This window comes from Harpia harpyja, chromosome 2 (genome assembly GCF_026419915.1).
Source record: "Harpia harpyja isolate bHarHar1 chromosome 2, bHarHar1 primary haplotype, whole genome shotgun sequence".
NCBI classification, from domain to species: Eukaryota; Metazoa; Chordata; class Aves; order Accipitriformes; family Accipitridae; genus Harpia; species Harpia harpyja.
The window spans coordinates 70,097,312-70,116,476 of record NC_068941.1 but is presented as its reverse complement, the minus strand read 5'-3'; positions in this window follow the sequence as shown (position 1 = coordinate 70,116,476).

Genomic DNA, 19,165 nt, shown 5'->3' with positions numbered 1-19,165 from the left:
CCCTATGCTCAGCTTTCTGACCTTGTAAATCGATCTCCTGTACAGTCTGTAACAAATACTTTCCTGAAATCTGGATGAATTATGTCAACGATTTCATCTTTATCAATTCAGCAATGCATTGAAATGACCCTAATACATTTGTCATACATGATCTTCTTTTAACAGAACCATGCAGCTTTCCCTTTACTAAATCACATCTCTAACTGAATTGTAATCTTCTTCCTTATAAATGTTTCCATTATCTTGCTCACTATTACAGTCAGTCTTACAAGTCTGTATTTTGTTGGGTCTTCCCAGTGTCTCTTTTTGACAGCTTCTAAAGCTCAATGGTGAAGTGCATTTCAGGTAAATATCATTGATATGCTCCTTAAAAGAAGAAGAAAAAAAATTAAAACCTAGTAAAATATACTCCTGGTGTTCAATAGTAGTTTTAGAAATTCTCTGAAATAAATGGAGAATAAAGGAGTATTTCTTTATTGCTGGCAGTTAGTGGCATTGATGGATCATGGCATAGCCATTCTCAGTATGGCCAAATAATTTCACTGTATAGAATTTTATATAGCTACAGCTAAAATTCAATGAACTGATTCAGAAGGTTCAGGATAAACTATAACAATAAGTTAAGCCCTTAAATCGATTTGGTATTTTAAAAGGATAGGGAGCAGCAAGATGTCATCTTCCTTCACAGATGTAACTTTAACTGGAACTGTAAATCCAAAGCAGAGTATTGGGGGATAAGGGTATATAATGTGTGATTTAAGACCCATCCTGGAAATCAGTGAGGATTTGAGTACACCAACTCTAAAACATAATCGGAGCGTTATAAGAGTCCATCCAGAAAGTTAGGAGGATATTTTTTTGGAAGAATAAAGATAAATTTCATATCTTAAAGAGGCTATTTTTGAAGAGTGCCAGGCAAGATGAGAAAAGAAAATGACTGTGAAAGAAGAAGCAGAGCAGCAGAGGCATAGATAACCACTCATCCTACTATCCTCTCAAGATACGAGCTGGGGATGATTTCTATCAATGAGTTCCAAATATAACATTATTCAGCTTTCATTATGTTGTCAATCTAATTTGAATGTAAGTTATTCAGAGCACATGGCTGTTTTGCCTTTGTGTTTGCCTGTAAAGCGCTGTGCACCCCGAGCCAGGAAAAAAAGAGAGAATTCTTGGATTAGAGGAGATAATGTCTTCATTGAAAGTCCTGTGTGCAAATGCTTGTTTTCTAATCACCTTTGTGAAACCTGCCCCTGCTATACCACACAGAGCAATTCCTCTTCAAAGTAAGAAGAATTACAGCTTATTTTATACTAACACTGGACAGCCTCTCCACTTATGAGGAATGGGAGAAACTCCTGCCAACTTACATTAGTTTCTGGGAAAAAACACCTGAACTCCCAAGATTTGGCTTTGGTGATGACCTTAAGTTCACAGAGCTCTCAGTATTGAACAAACTCCATGTTTGAGATGAAATCCTGAATTCACACTGAAGTGAAATAGAGTTTTTTCATTGATGTTAGAAAGGCCAAGGTTTCAATCCTTCCTTTTGAGACAGGAGTTATAAAAGTTTTTGCATGCTGTGGCATGGTTACATTAGAGTTGAGTGCTGTAGAGATAGCTCACAAGTAATAGAGAAAATATTACCCCTAGGGCTGCAAGATCTAAGGTAGTCACTGTGACCTAAAATAGTAGCTCGTTATGTGCCGACAAGTCCATTTTCCTTCTCTTAACTCTAAATAAAAGCATAAAAGTTTAACTGAAGGGACAATTAGAGCCTGAGAATGTGCATCTACCTGCCCTTTATTAGCCAACTGGGTAATTTTCTGGCTTTCAGCTTCCCTTTCCCTTATTCCCCCTCTTTACAATAAATCTACTCTAAATTTCCCTATTTTTGTTGCGTTGGCTCTTTTTCCTCCTCTTTGTATTTTATTTTCAATCTCTTTCTGCCCCTTGGCTGTAGATGGGCCCTTTTTCTCTCTGACTTTATTTTGTGCGTCTGTCTTTGAGCAGCTTTCCATGCTGTCCACCCCAGGGCCTGACGGAAGGACTAGTTCACAATTACAGAAGTCCAGATCAGAGAGGCTTTCCTCTGCTGAATCCCCAGATCTGTCACTGGCCCATCCATGGCTCCCATCTCGTTCTCAAACGAGGCCAGAGTGAGGACTGCTGTCTTTGCTGTAACTCTGGCACTTACTTTTGGGCACAAGGTGCATTCGCAGTTTGATCAGAAGCCATTGCAGGGCATCATGAAGAAGGCACTTGTGAGGCACTACAGCACATCCTACCCAAGCCTCCAGTAATGTGAGCCAAGGATAAAGTCAGTCCATGAGAGTAACTACCAGCAGCAGGCTGAGCAGCACACTCGGACTGGGATGTAAGCAGAGACTGTGTGTGACAGACATGGATCTATCGGCATGCTGTCGGACCACTGCCTTTCCTTTGGGTGGTACACAAGAGCTGGGTCCAGCAGATGAGTCCACGGCTCTCACAGAGTTCACTCCACTCCCTGCGAGGGTGGGCTGGTTATGTGAGGCAGGACTTTGAAAAATGCCAGGTAATGATGGAAAGCACAAGAATTGACCAAAGAAGATGAATACCTACCATATAAAGCTAGGCATGTAAAAGGTGGAGGCTTGAGCTAAGCCAAGTGTATTGAATATTTAGCTGAGAGTATAATGGGAACAGTTTAACATATGAAGACAATATTGTTTCCATCTCAAGAGCCGAAAAAGGAAAATGAAAAAAAAAAGGGGGAGGAAGGATAGCCCCCCTTTACTTGGGAAAAAGCCAGAGAATGGTTCTTGCCTTCATACAACAGGATGTACTACTGGTGGTGTGTTACATTCCGGTTTTGGGAGCTGGGCTACCCTCTGTTCACAGCGGGAAGAGGTGTGTCCGGGCACAAGATGCAAAGCATGGCACGTCCGAGCGCATGGAGCAGCTCAGTTAGTGGTGATGGTGTGCAGCTGCAGAATGCAGAATGGCTCAGCGGGGAACACCTCCTCGCCAAGCAGCACAAGGGATGAAGGACAGGCACAGAACAAAGGAAGAGGGCTAGTGATGGTGGATTGTCACTGTAGTTCTTTCAAAGACTAAAACGCAGCCAAGCAGAGGCTGACAGGTAGAAGAACCAGCACCTGAACAACTTACAAGGGGCACAGGAGCAACCTGGGCAACACCAAGCTGAGCTGAAAGCAGAGTCAAAGCACTAGGCTGCTACCTGCCAGCAAGCAAGTCTGGGTGCAAGCACTAAACACCTCCCCAAGCAAGAGGAGAAAGAGGCACAGGAAAGCTGAGGAGGCAGATTCTCAGGAGAGCGATGGAGACCAAGCTGCTCAGCTCCCAGCCCAAGCAGAGGGGTCCTGGCACGGAAGAGCGAGCTGCACATTGTGCAAACTACACAGAAAATCAGTGGTGTTATGTGATCCTACATGCAAATTAAAAATGGCAGTATTTTGTGACTTTTCAGGGGTCTTACGATTTTTGGGCTTCAGGTGAGCAGCAGTAGTACAGGGAGTTCTGTAAAACATTCTTCGCTCAAGGATCCATTCCACATATACCATACTTTTACTGAATTTTACAATAACTAAGCATATTAGCAAATGATACTGGAAAAAGTGATTTATGGTAAAAGGAGGGGAAAGAATTCATGAATCTGAGCAGGCTGCAGGATAGCATTTACCCTACGACTTATCTGCATAAGAGGCAAAGAGCTGTCCCATGCAGGCTGCACCTGAGGTGTTCCCCCACACCCATCTTGTTGGCAGTAGGGCTGTGTCGGTGCTTGCGTGACCTGGACCCTGCGTACCACACCAGCAAGAGGCAATGTGGCAGCGAACCCCCCTGTTGCATTGCCTGTTGGGTTCATGCCTGCCACTACAGCTACTGTTTCTCTTTTTTGTTAAGGGAAGGATTTAAATCAGCTCTCAAGTTTTACACTGGCATAATGTTAGGACGAAAGCAGTTAGTAACCAGTGGGGAAAAAAACACTGCCACAAAAAATAAATAGAAATGAGGTATTCTGTTACAGTATTGGGGCATTTCAACCCTCAGGGGTTATTCATGTAAATGAGTCTTGTGCTTATTCTGTCAGGGAACACAAATTAACAGCACATGAAGAAATAAGAGCCAACAGTCTTAAAACCCCAGATGAAATCAAACCACACAATCAGATCCCATTATAGATTTCAGGACCATGCTCTCGATCGGAGAGAATTTTGCTTCTGTAAATAAAGTTGTTAAAGTTGACCCCATATTAGGGTGAGAGTTTTGAACTTACCTCCCAAAATGTCTGAGGTATTTGGAGCACGGTTTTTCTTTTGGATTGTGCCCGTCACCACATAAAGCTGAAAGGTCTGCAAATATGGTTCATTTGGAGAGTATGTGGAGGTTTGATTGATCCCAGAGCTCTATTGGCATAGAGGCTTACTGAAGTGTGCTTTCAGGAAATCAGAGTTGACTGTTCAATGCTACCACCATAAGGGCTAGCATTATTCCCCACAAAAAATAACAGCACTCTTCTTCTGCTTAGCTATGACCCTAAACAACACATAAAGTTGAACTATGAGAGGGAATACTCCCTGTAATTCTGTTCCTGAATATGTGTAAATCTCCAAATACTGAAAAAAAATCAAAATTTAGACTAGTACAGAGGTAAAAAAAAAAGAAGTTTCAATTATATGAAAAGTGATCACAATAAAGAGAAATCATTGTTGATATCAACACCACTGGCAATCCAAATATCTGGAATTTACTTGCTGCCTTGTCATCTGCTCATCAGAGTCACAACATCGGGGGGGGGATTGTCTCCTTGTCTCTGAATGCTGAGTTTCCACTAGCTCACACTTTTAAACTGTTTAGAGGGGTACGAAAGCAAGGTGATGAACAGAAGGAAGATTTTGGCTTGGTCACTTGAGCCTCGGGTTTGGAGATCTAAATTACCTGAGACTAATCTAAATCTTGTCACGTAGACAAGGCACTTCAGAACATGGTTTAGTGGGCATGGTTGATAGTTGGACTCGATGATCTTGAAGGTCTTTTCCAACCTAAATGATTCTATGATTCTATGATTCTATAAATTACCTAACTAATTTCTAATGAGAGTGAGTTACAAAGTTTAGTCTGAATCAGAATGGCTTTCAGTCTGTGAAAGGCATGCTTTGCATCTCACAGGATACATAGTTCCATAGCAGAGGAATTCAGATTCAGCCCCTATCTGCACTAGCCATATTGGTACCCAGGTACCTTACCTTGCTTATCTGTCTTTAGAGGTTTTTGTTCAGCAAGAGAGCATTACTTTAGTCTTTCTACAGCTTGTTATGTTGTTTACGATCCTACTCAGGCTGCTGTTGTTTTTCTTCTTCCCAGTGTGAAGGTACAACATGCTGTTACTGTTTACAGCAAATAGGCTAGCAGAACTATGCAAGCTAAGGAGAAACCTACATGCACTGGTATATTTGCTGTAATATTTTCACAAAAACTTGAATATATACAATTTTTAAATAGTTTTGGTATCAAAATGGCTCATTTTGTAAAGGAAAAGAAAAAAAGCTCAAAATCAATTTGTGGAAAATACTGTGAAAGAAATAACTTGAAAATGTGACCTCCTTTTAATAATGTCTTAAGAACTGTCCTAATTTTAGTGACCTCTTAGAGGAACGTAATACTACCTAGTCTGTTCAGAGGTAGTATATTCTTTCCAGGAAGAAAAAAGCTCCAGATTAGTGCAAGTAGAAAGCCTGAAAATGGCATTCTGGACAAATTACTTCCAATTTCATTTGTACCTGTACAACTCAGTCTGTGAGCCACTTTACAAAGATGTGGTCCAACCTCTAAGGAACAGCCAGACTTGCAGACTTCAGAATTCATCACTGAGACTCAGAGCAGGAGGTTGCTCTCTGAAGTTGTGAAATTGCATGTAGATATTTAAAGCCTATACGGTGTTTCTTGTCTGCCTTTAGAACTCACCCTGCCTGCTTCCAGCATATGTGTGTATATGTGTGTGTGAATTAAAACATGTTGCCCCCTCTTGGTAGTATAAAAAAACTTGTCACTTAATGCGTCAAAAGGACTTTGGTATCTATCATAAAATCACAGAATAATTGAAGCTAAAGGGACCTCTGGAGGTCATTTGGCCCAACACCTTGCTCAAAGCAGAGCAAATGTCAAAGTTAGGTCAGGTTACGGAGGCTTTGTGCAGTCTAGTTCTGCGTATCTCCAAGGATGGAGATCCCACAACTTCCCTGGGCAACGTGGTGCAGTGTTTGACCACACTCATTAATTTCTTTTCTTCTACCTAACCAGAATGTCCATTACAGCAACTTGTGAGTGTTGCCTATTGTCCTTTTGCTGTGCAATACTTAAATGTAGAAGAAAAATTGTTCTCTGTTGCATCTAACTCTACACAGACCTACTCATATTACAGGGGAGGGAGAATGAAGATATTTTCTGGCTATTACAGCTTCTTTTTGCAGGCTGCCCTAAATTAAATTATCCAGTCAATTCTCCATTATCAGAAAGTAATGGCTGAATTCAATGGTTTTTATTGATGCATCACATTGGTGTTCAGATACAGGATTTCCCATGCCTCAAGGCGGCCTTTACAGGGATTAACAAGTCTTTATTTCTATGGTAGAAATACACTAGATTTTTCATGTTTATGAGAAATATGAGGAACCAGTGATATTCACTCACTCTTCTACTTTGTCCTTAAAACATATGTGGCAGACCTGTAACCACTGAAATAGCTAGTTAAAGTTATAAGTGTATTTGTATTAGTGAACATATAGGTAGACTGTGTAGAAGGGAGGTTACTGTACATCCTTAATCTAGACCGGCTTGTTTAATTTTTGTTTAACTATGTTACAAAGAGAGTCTGAATTATAATCTTTCATTTAAAAATTAAGAATTCTATTCATCATAATTATTTTTATACCCATAGGTTAATAAATTAGGTGGCTACCTCGATCATACATCTGGATGATTAGGAAATATGATTATCAAAGGTTAAGGTTGGGAACTGAGGTAAAGTGAGACTAATGCCAGTATCCACACTTAGTGCTTGCATTGGACCTTGGGCTTGGACACCTGTGTGCTGCCTAAGGCTGCAATCCCCCATGCCCTAGCTAACACCGTAAGTTTTGCAGGTAAAAATTTCACTGGGCACCTACAGTTATTCTTGTGCATGTGGTCAGAGCCACCTTTCAGTTTGGACTGAACAACTCCATATCCATCTTGTTATTAAGTCTGGCTGAAAACCTCCAGGATGGCTTTCCTCTACTTAAATGTCCAGATTTGCTCCACTGTGTCTCAGAGCACAGTAGATATGTCTACAGTGATCACAACCACTTTAATTTAAAAACAGTACTGGACGAGAAGCTATAAAGATAAGGGTGACCTCTGCTCTACCTAAAAATGCCCAAATGCTGATGAGCACTCACACACATGTCTCATGGGCTGAGGCAGGGTGCAGCTCTGCAGTGAGTCATTTTCCCTTTGATAGGTGCCCAGATGCATACACTTCCTTGCTTTCACAGAGGTGAAAGTTACCCTGCATAATCCTGCATTCATCACAGGATATGAGCAAGCACCCACAAAGGTGCTCTGGAGCAGTGACAGCACCCATCTAGCTCATCCCACAGAAACTTGCCCATAGGGTTCATCACCAGTCCAGCTCCAGGAGAGGCTCGGGCTGTGAAACCCTACCTCCTGAAAATAGGGACCTGCATATTGCAGGGAGGCCAGGGTTACATTCTTAAATCCTGAGAGGGCAAAACCCCACGGAGTGGTTTGTGGATGGCCATTGCAATTTCTAATCTCTTCTGAGGTGCCTGCCTCTACCTACGAGCTGTGCAAGGTGTCAGGGGCAGCCCCCAGGCTGTTTGGCAGGACGCCCAAGGGACACATTGGCATCACCCCAACATTCCCATTAGTCTAGACCCAAGTGACTCAATCATGGACATAGGGACTGGGGGCAGGGCAGAAAACGCAACTTAGGTCTTCAGCATCCTGTCCTGAGGCCTAATCTTATAGATACCATGTCCTAACTATCTTATCACCCACAGTTTCATATGCCAAAGTTGATGAGCTCCAGGTAACCTTCACAGCTTCAGCGCAGAAGAATTTGTCCTGTACTCGCTAGAGCGAGCCCATGGGGTCCTGGCAGTGCTAAAGAGGAAAGAAACTGATTTAAAGGCAGAGACCAGCAACATCGCTCTTTTCCCAACTTGGTTTAAGTCACTAGTCATCTTAGCCCCTTTTCTTCTTTTCTAGATCTGGGATTTTTATACAAACCGCAGTTGGGGAAGGGAGACTTTCAGAGCACTGCCTGAAGAGAATCTTGCATTTTATAAAGACAAGACTACATATGAAATACTAACATGGTCAGCTGAGCTCTGGTCCAAACATTGTTGACTGAGGTCAAATAGCATAAAATGGCAGCTGTCTAGATGTTCCCTTAAACATCACTGTGACCAGGAGCACACTGCAATGCTAACATGTTCAGACACTCTTCTACACCTTGAGACTGAGGGCCCAAATCCTATTTACAGAGTGGTACAATGAGGAGATGACCTCCTCCCCAGGCTCCTATGTCATGGTGGCTAGAGGGGAAGAGTTCTGGTGGAGATATGGATTCACCATGCAAAGCAATTAGGGTGGACTTCAATCAGTGGTACCACTGATACAGTGCACATTTCAAAGGATTACACAAGATGTGGCATGGCCTTGTTTTTCTTCTCTTCTTTATGCCACTGTGCGCTGCTGCTATAACTTCTTCTGGCATCTAAGGAAACAAACCCAGAGCTGCTGCAATGTAGGGAGATGGGCAAGATTTGGGGAACCATGGAGTGAATCATCCTGGCAACTAGAAGGATGGGCAGGGTGTAGGTACCCTAACATGGATCACAGCCGAGATGGCTTGAGCATGATGGGATCCCAGAGGGCAGGGTGTACCCCTACCGCATGGGTCAAACATGCAAGAACATGACAAACTGGAGGTTCCTTGAGGGCTTGGGCTTGCCAGCACTGTGTAAGCCTACCATTAGTGGCATTAGCCCTATGTTTCACTCATTTGCTCAGACTCTTGCTATGCTTCCCTTTCCTGCTTGAAGATGCCTGTTTAATTTTGCTAAGGACTCTGAATGAAGATAAGGCCTGTGTGTGTAATAACAGACTGAAATTAAACTTCAAACAAATTATCTGTTAGGATTTAGGAAAATCTTATCTGGGGAGGAATTAATCCTTGCTGCTTGTTTTGGGGCTTTAGCAGGCCACCGGGGATTTGAAAGAGAACACTTTTTCAGGTCTGGCGCGTACACAGCAACTGGAGCAATGTGCATAATTCTGTGGCAGTGCTAAAAAAAACCCACAAAACCCCAAACAAAAAAACCCCACAACCCCAAAAGACACCTAAACATCTGAATTGTAGCCTGAACTGACTGCAAACCAAATACAGGTGCTGTACATCATCAGCTGCCACTGTCAAAGCCCTGGTCTCCTTGTGACTAATGTCCCTGCTTCCTTCGTCATTGTTTCTCAGGACACTTCTATAAGCTGTCTCTTAAGCCTTAGTGCTCCATGCCGCATGGTTTGGAAACTAGCCATTGCACCCTCCCAATGATGTGAGGTTGCTCTGAGAAGATGCTGCTCAATCCAGCCTATTAATCAAATTAATAGAGAGTAGGTAAGAAGTGTCTGTGGGGGTTACTTTGCTGAAAAATGCTCATGTGGCTTAGAGTGCTGTTGGGAATGGGACTAGAGGTGGGGCTGGCAGAAACTGGGCAAAATCAGCCCCATTTGAATGCTACCACGCTGTGATGGTTTGAGGGATTTAGTCCCAGGAACCATTTCAGACTAACACTTTAGTTCTGCTTCACTCACCTGCAAGTAATGCCCATAACAGACAATAAAGACAAGGACAGGAAGACCTCTGGAAACACCTTCTTACCCTCTTACCATAGAGATACCTCAAGTTTCCATCAGCGAGAGATTCCTGGTGGAGGTCTTTCATCTTTTTCTCTTCCATCCATTTTTTCTTTCTTTCAGCTTAGCTGTCCACACCAGCTGTAGGGTGAAAGAGCAGTAGGAAGAGGGAACAAGAGAGAAAAGGAGCTTTAACAGCCAGGAGGAGATAAATGGGTGCTCTTTGGAAGTATAAACTAGACCAATAGTCAGGAAAATCACATGGGAATATCTCCAATGTTTATTGTTTTGTGGTTTTCTTAAGCATATTTTTCTTGCAATTCTGGGGGCATAGATTATGCAGGGTTCAGAGCAAAAAGCCATTTCAGGACTGCACAACAGTATGAGAAGAGAAACTGCCTGAAAACATTGTCTCAAATTTCCATTATCCTCAGCCACACAATGGGATAAGATGCAAGTCTTAGGTGGAAGTATTAGATGCCTGAACTCTGCAAAGATTTCCACTGAATCCGTTGTGTATTCCACTATTGTCTTGGGAATATTTGACTACATTGCCATGCTATCAGATAGTTATGGTTCAGGGTACCCAGAGCAACCTAACAAGTAATAGAATGGGCTAAACTTGCATCCTGAAACGCCAGAAGACTGAATGCACCCACTGTAGGTGTCCAGAACATCTGACTGCATTCCCTGAAGCTGTGTATGAAGGGGGATATCTTGCCTGAGGGAAGTGAACACGGTCAGAAGCTCAGAACACAGCAGGAAAACATGTACAAATAAAGAGCAAAATGCCCTTTCCCCCACTTTGATAGTTGGCTTAGGTTCCTTCCCACCCACGTAGGTAATAGCTCTCTGGCCACTCTGCCTCCCCATCCACTCTTCCCTCCTTGCAATTTGAAGCAGTAGTCCTTTGGTATTTGCATGTCTGTTTCCCATTCCAAGGACTCCAAGTCACTGCTTGGCCTACCATAATGATGCAATTTATTAGGAAGTTAAACAGACGAGAACTCACTGAAGTCCAGCTCTGTTCCCCTCCCCAGCTAGCACCATCTCTCATTGCAGAGGTACAGGTCTGCATCATTGCTCCATCCTGTCTCTGACCATGGATTACGTCAAGGAGAGGAGCTGAGAGGGCTCAGTTCAATGTGAGGTCTTCCTGGTCAGAAACCACCTCTCTCCAGAGCAGGGCTCTTTCCACTCCCTGAGCTGCTCGTGAACCCATGTTGCTTCTCATAAATCTCAAGTGTCAACAGAGGAATTGTGCATAGGTGGACTATGCAAGGAAAGATCTTTGAAATAACCTTTTCCCTTTCATCACAAAGAATCAGAAGCAAAAAAGGAGGACCCCTTCTTTACCTCTGAAGCTTCTGGCAAGGACACCAAATTTACAGCCACTGAAGCACAGTGGCATACCTCCAGCAGTGCACAATGCAGTGATGCCCAGCCCAATAAACCCATGCTCAGTACGGAGACCTGAGGATCTACCAGCCCAGGAGCGCTGTGTTGGTGCAGTACTTTGCCTCAGCCATCCAGCCCTGTCGGATGGGCAAAACTCCCTGCGGTCCCATTCCTCCTGGTCCCCAGCAGTGCCGCAATCACACGGATCAAGTGTGGTGCTGTTGGTGTTTCTCTTGCCTACCTAGCCATCTGCTGAGAAGAAAACCAAACACAACTTGCACCAGCTGAAGTTGTTCTTTCATGCTATTTCTTGGAAGGCATCTAATGACCTGCTGGTAATCACTACCTGCACGATCTTTCTCAGTATGCAGCCAAGCAGGATGAGGCAGAAGTCCTTAGAGACATGCAGTCTTTTTTCAGTCCAGCCTTCAACAGGGCAGAGAGGTCACTACTGAGCAATCTCTAGTCCATGCAAAAGGAGTATGTTATCTTGGCAACACTTCAAATGTCTGCTGACCTGAAGAGTGAAAGACTGGAGACAAGAGGTTAGGTAGTTTGGTGTGCTGAACACATGGTATAATAGCTCCTTTTTACCTTTCTTGAATTTCCATCTGTACCTTCCATACAGCTCTTGACAATAGATGTCATATGTTTTATTGTAATAGATCTTACTAGCAAAAGGCAAATACATTTCCAAAGGATTGAATTTGTTGCCATGGGAGGCAATGCAAATAATTTGGGGTTAAATACAAAGAGACAAACGAAAGCTCTCTTGTTAAAGTAAATACAATCTCATTGCTTTGCATTCAGTTTTAGAAGGTTCATGAATATCCTTGTTTTCTGTAACCTTGCACGTTATTGAAAAAGATCTTTCATTTGCTCCTACTCTTGGCAATTTCCTTAGATATTCTATTTCCTTGCATCTGTAGAAACTGAGCTGGTTTTTGTGTGCTTCACAAACCTTCAACATCTGCATGTGAAAGATTTCAGAGAGAGAAAAAACAGTTAAAAAAAGAAGATAGAAACCTTTCCTAATAATTTTTCCCTTGATTTTCATAAACTTGTGTAATAGGATGTATCCAATGGTGGATTTTTCAGAAAATATATTTAAACTGAGCAAATTCAGATTTGATTTGTTGACACTAGAGAACAAACTCAGTGAAAGAAGTAGTCTGTCTTGGTCAGAAGCTGCCTCAGACTGAAGCTGTGTACTCCTCACAGGAGTATATTTGTATCTTCATAGAGGAACCAGTTGGAAAACTGGTCTTGATTTGAGAACATGAAACAAAAATACAGAATTATGCAGGTATGATACCTACTGGAGGTAGCCCCCATAACTGGAGGGTCACCAGCCAGCACACTGAGGTGACACATTCGAATACCTACTCAAGGTCATGCTGCAAAAAGAAGGGAGTGCTGAAAGGTGCTGTGAGCATCCAGGCGTCCTTTGTGCTTTCCCACACAAAACGGTTTGTAACTCTGTGCCGCGCCTTGGTTTCTTGGCAACAACAATTGTCAGGTTTTAGCAAATCAGGGAAGGGAAGGCCCAGACGTAATCCTGATGAATTGGAGCAAACTTCCTTCCAGTTTCTCTTGCTGAATTGTTCATATAAATCAGGTGCTTCTGACTGAAATTTGCTTTGTACAAAATAAGCTGCAGGAGCAGTTGCTACACACTATGCCCTCTCCAGATGGGAGGAGCTGCTCCCTGAGGAGGTCCCATCCCCATTTTCTGTTGCTCAGAGGAATTCACATCCACTGCTTCTAACACTCTGTCTTTTGCCCAGAGACCCGCACACCCTCAGAGGCTGCCTGTGCCCAACAACCACACATCATTTCCAAGGAATGAAGGGGGTTGCTTATCTATTCTTATTTCCAAGTCTAGGCTCTGGGGAGCCCCAGGACTGGGATACCAGACCCTGTCTCCCCTCAGGATAGGGGAGAGTTGAGCTTTCCTACCACCCAAGCTCTTACAAATAAGAGAGGGCCCAATAAGCATTCTCCTTAGCCCACCCACGAGGAGACCCTGGCGGCAACTCATGACCTACTTCAGATCAGAGGGTTTGTGGAAGACCATTTTTTCATCGTTCTTATGACTCTAGATAATTTTTACAGTGTTTACCTCCATGTCAGAGTATTCATGGATAACTACAGATAGTTGGTCTTCTTGGGTTGAAAAGGAAGATCCTGAGCTAGCTGTCAGTGTAGACAAGTGAAGGTGAAGTACAGCAAGGAAGAAACCCATGGATGAGCCTGGGATGTTTTTAGTGAAGACAAACTTAATGCCTTGGGCTGCAGTTGGGAGCAGTAGGAGTGACTCACTCTCTTCCCTAAATTATGCCACTGCATGGGGCATGCATCAGACATCAGCAAGCTCCCAGTTATTCCAGAAGTTAGTATGCTGTGCCAACTCATTACTTCCTAAATAGCTTCAGTGTCAGTGCTAAGTGGCGACTTAACTGACTGCTGACATTCACTATAAGGTCACTAAGTTAAGTCTATACTTAGGAACACTTTGGTGCAATGCAAATGACATGGAAGTGATTTCATCTATACACGTTTTGACGAGGATAAGAGGAACAGACAATTAAATATTCTTAGAATGGCTGGATTTTCTATGCAAGTGGTTATAAGCAGTATATTTCTTCTTTGCTCTCCTTCCATAAGGAGGACCTGAACATAAGGAAAAAAATGAACAAAAGGAAAAACTTTTTCACTGTGAGGGTGACCAAGCACTGGCACAGGTTGCCCAGAGAGGTTGTGGAGTCTCCATCCTTGGAGATCAAAAGCCTTCTGGGCATGGTCCTGAGCAACTGATTCTAGGTGACCCTGCTTGAACAGGGGGGTTGGACCAGATGACCTCCAGAGGTCCCTTCCCACCTCAGCTATTCTGTGATTCTGTGACTTTTTCTGTTTTGGCTCAGGTCATGATCTGACAGCCTTTCCGATACCTTGTCTTGTCTTGTCTCTGCTGCCTTGTCTCTGCTGATCCTTCCTATCACAGGCCTGACTAACATGGACAAAGAAGGTAGAAAACACCATTAATATTCAGCTCACTAAATAAAACCTGGAGAAGGAGTCTCAGGAAAGCAAACACCAAAGACAACACCAATAAGGAATTGAATAAGAGCTGAAAAAGTGAGCATTCCTGCGTTTTTTCCTAAGGAATCTAGCATGCCTCTACTGATGACTGCAGCAAATGTGCAGCATTTCTCACTGCAGAGAGCTCTTCTTGACTTACACAGCTCTCTTTACAGTCCACATACTGCAAATGGATTCTTCCCTCGCAGTGCTCACTGAATAGGATCTCCCCAAAAGGACCAGTGCCTATGGTCAGATGACAGGCGTGTACAGCTCCACCTGGCAGCCTGGAGCTTTCAGCATCTTCATGAACTCCCAGATTCAAAGGGTAATTCTCATCACCCTACCCCTACAGCTGTTAGCACATCGGCAAGTAACCTATTCCCAACTGCATCCTCATCCTGCCCCTTGCTGCTAAATCTCTGCCTGTCCTAAAGCTCCAGGCATTTTAGAGATACTTCCTGCACCCCCTGTGTACCAAGCAACATCGTAGAGGCTACCAGTACCATGTTCAAAGTCCTGGTCATTTTTGCCAAAATATTCCAGAGTAGAGCAGGACACTGAAGTCAATGTCTTTTTAAAAGAGGTTTTTTAGTTCATTACTTTCATGGATAGATAGTTTAGCATTTCCCTTCACACCTTCCATGGGGAAGCTTGTCTCTTTATTGAGAAAAAGGGTCACAGAGCTGCCTGATGCCAAGCTACAAGAACCCCTTTGTTCTCCTCTCCACACCACACCAAAGGGTCAGGATTTGCACCAGCTGGCCCTCCTTGATAGTGCATAAAAAATATCAAAAGGTAAATTATCCTCATCTGACCTGCAGATGTTGATATGAGTCTCCCTACAATGATAAAGATAAATATCTCAGCTGTCATTTAAGGGGAAATGGCATACAGTTCTTCAAATCTGATGATTCAGACATAATAATCTCCTAGTGATTATGAAGACAGAAGCAAATAAATTGGGGGCAAAGGGGAAAGAAAGAAAATTGAAAGGAGATAAACTCTCTATTACCTTCCTTTTTACCCCCAAATCTGTCTTGATCCATATCAGAGAAAAGCAAAGGAACCAATCACTATTTGTTACTAGCAGGGCAGCACAGGACTGGGAAGTGTGTCTGCACACATGTACGCTCCATTTCAAGCCAAAGGTGGCAAGAAGGCATTAAAGTGCCAGTTAGTTTCGTATTTCACTTTATTCTCTTGGCTTAGGGCAGGTACATCCTTAATGCACATGGGGATAAACTATGTGGGAGTCGTGGAGCTCCCGCAGCACTGGAGCGGGCTGGCTCAGGCACATCGGCTGGCTGCACCTCTGTACCTGCACTGTCATATGGGGTGGGACTGGGATTCAGCATGGACATGAGCACAGCCTGCTCCACACAGTTGTCACCCAGGATTTCCTTATAATTTTCCAGCCCAAAAAGCAGTGAATGGTTTGGTTTGGTTTTTGCCTCCTACCTGCACCCATTTTCAGCCAGCAGCACGCTCCAAGCTCATCCAGCCTGTGTTGTGACAGAGAAGGAGAGCTGCCCAGGCTCTCACACTCCCAACTGTGTGGGATTTTATAGGACAAACTCCAAATATGAGGTTTGGCTTTTTAAAAATCATAAAAATCAGGTGGTAGCTATTCCTATGATAGAGGCAGATCCAGTAAGTTGGTGGGAAGTAACTGCAGGACTCTGCAGTTACTCACTTCATTAAGTCTTAATTGTAACAATTTCAAGGTGCAACCCCAGCACCATAATCAGATCCCGAGGTGACAGAGGCACAAGTAATTGTAATGAGCCTTTCTCTGAAATGAAGGGCCTGCAGTTTTCTCCCCAAATGCTAATGGTACAAAGCAGAGTCAGAAAATGCTGTCAGCAGGAACCAGGAGAAGCTGGGGATCCAAGGAGACCCTTGGGCTACAGAGTTTACAAATAGTACGCAGATGCCATTAACCAGAGTTGCTGGTTTAATTTCTGTTTCCCCTTTCTCTTTCTAGCTTGATCTTAGAAGCATCCCAAGTAAATCTGCACCATCCTGACCTCATTGGTACTTTGCTTTCTGTAAAACTCTGGCAGAACCATTTGCCGTACTGGCAAGACCAGAAGAGAAAGTAGAGAATGGAAGAGAGAGATCGATCAACATGCAGAGCCGTGCTGCTCCCTCCTTCCATGTGCCATCCCTGGCTCCCTCCACACTGACCCCACCAGCAGTGGATGGTGAGTACTTTCTTGACCCACTGGCCTTTCATTCACAGGACTAAAATGGAGAATTAATTGCCAGGGCACACCTGCAGCTGGAGGATGAGTCAGCCCCAAGGGGCCGCTGAGTCAGAAGAACTGAAACAGCTGTTGAAGTTGGAAAATGAGCATTCTTGTACAATCCAGTGCTAATGTCCAAGCAGGAAATAGAAATGAACTTTGGAATAAAAGTCACCAATTGCAAATGAATAAAAATGGGAGCAATACTACCAGAAGCCCTTCACACTGGTGATGTCATGGTTCCCAAATACCCTTCAGAAATGCAAATTGCCTACAATGTAATAAAAAGGGCATTTTCTAGAGTGTGCAGATCTTGCATAGTTTAATTAAGCATAAACTATGGTGACTCTGGAAAGGAAAATTATGTGGATTGCATTCTCTGAGTGACCTTGGAAAGACACTTAGATACTTTCTCTACACAGCAATGAAGTAAACGCAGACTTCATATGCCGTCACTCCTGTTCTTTTCCTGTCTTTAGAAACCTATTTTTTGTTCTGCCTGATTCCCTGATCTCACATTGATTTATCTGTGTGCTTAGAAAATGTGATTGGTTTCCCTCAAGGTAACTAAACATTGGCCTACAGCCTCACCATCCCTAGTTTTCTAATATCTACTTCAATATTACTTATATTAAACTCCTGGCACCTGCTTTCCTCGCTTTTCACCAAACTCTACCTAGGCTACCTCACTGGTATGGCAAAACTGGAATAAGGAGATGCCTATAGAAATTTCTCATCCAATCTTCCCAAGACCAACCTAGTGGCCTTCTGTGATGGAGTGACTACATCAGTGGACAAGGCAAGAGCTACGGATGTCATCTATCTGGACTTCTGTAAGGCCTTTGACATAGTCCCCCACAACATCCTTCTCTCTAAATTTGAGAGATATGGATTTGATGGATGGACTGTCTGGTGGATAAGGAATTGGTCACATCCAGATGGTAGTGGTCAACGGCTCAATGTCCAGATGGAGGTCAGTGACAAGTCGTGTTCCTTAGGGGTCTGTACTGGGACCAGTACTGTTTAATATCTTCATCAATGACATAGACAGTGGGATTGAGTGCACCCTCAGCAAGTCTGCAGATGACACCAAGCTTAGAGGTGCGGTTGACACAACTGAGGGATGAGATGCCATCCAGAGGGACCTGGACAAGCTCAAGAAGTGGGCCCATGTGAACTTCATGAAGTTCAACAAGGCCAAGTGCAAGGTCCTGCACCTGGGTCAAGGCAACCTCTGGTATCAATACAGGCTGGGAGATGAAGGGATTGAGAACAGCCCTGTGCAAAAGGACTTGGGGGTACTGGTGCATGAAAAGCTGCACATGAGCCAGCAATGTGGGCTTGCAGCCCAGAAAGCCAACCCTATCCTGGGCTGCATCAGAAGAAGCGTGACCAGCAGCTCAAGGGAGGTGATTCTTCCCCTCTGCTCTGCTCTGGTGAGACCCCACCTGCAGTACTGCCTTCAGCTCTGGGGCCCCAACATAAGAAGGACATGGACCTGTTGGAGTGAGTCCAGAGGAGGGCCACGAAGATGATCAGGGGGCTGGAGCACCTCTCCTATGAAGACAGGCTGAGAGTTGGGGTTGTTCAGCCTGGAGAAGAGAAGGCTCTGGGGACACCTTATAGCAGCCTTCCAGTACCTAAAGGGGGCCTACAAGAAAGCCGGAGAGGGACTTTTTACAAGGGCATGCAGTGATAAGACAAGGGGTAATGGCTTTAAACTGAAAGAAGGTAGATTTAGATTAGATGTAAGGAAGAAGTTCTTCCCTGTGAGAGTGGTGAGGCACTGGAACAGGTCGCCCAGAGAAGCTGTGGATGCCCCATCCCTGGCAGTGTTCAAGGCCAGGTTGGATGGGGCTTTGAGCAACCTGGTCTGGTGGAAGGTGTCCCTGCCCATAGCAGGGAGGGTTGGAACTCGATGGTCTTTAAGGTCCCTTCCAACCCAAGCTGTTCTATGATTCTATGAAGACCCATATCATCTCTTTCAACACAACCCACAGATTGTAGAAGTTGTATCCCCCTTGCTTACCTGTCGAACTGCATCACACCCCCCTATGAATCATTCCAGGGTGGCACTCTGCAACTCCAGATGCTTCTCTTTAGCATTTTCTTCACCTGAAGCCATGATGTTGTTTGACTTTGATTTTGCTGTGCATGGCTTTGTAGGGAATCACGTCCAACTTGCAACGCATGCAGCTAACCCACCTTGTATGTGGATGGCTCCAAACCATCCACTCAGACCTGAAGATAACAGAATTTGCCTAGTGCTTCATAACATGGACCTCATTTTCCAGCAACTTTCCTCCCATTCAATATTTTGCAAAACACCTCTGCAAGTCATCATGCAGCTCTGTGGCAAGAATGGCAATGGTTTATGGCAAAAGTGGTACTCGGGTGTGAATTAAGTTTTTGTAGCTGTCATCTGAAATGCTTTCACAGTGTCAAGTCTCTTATTTTGTGGAGGATCTAACACCATCTGGCCAGCTGGTTTTGTCAGAATTTGAACGTCAGTT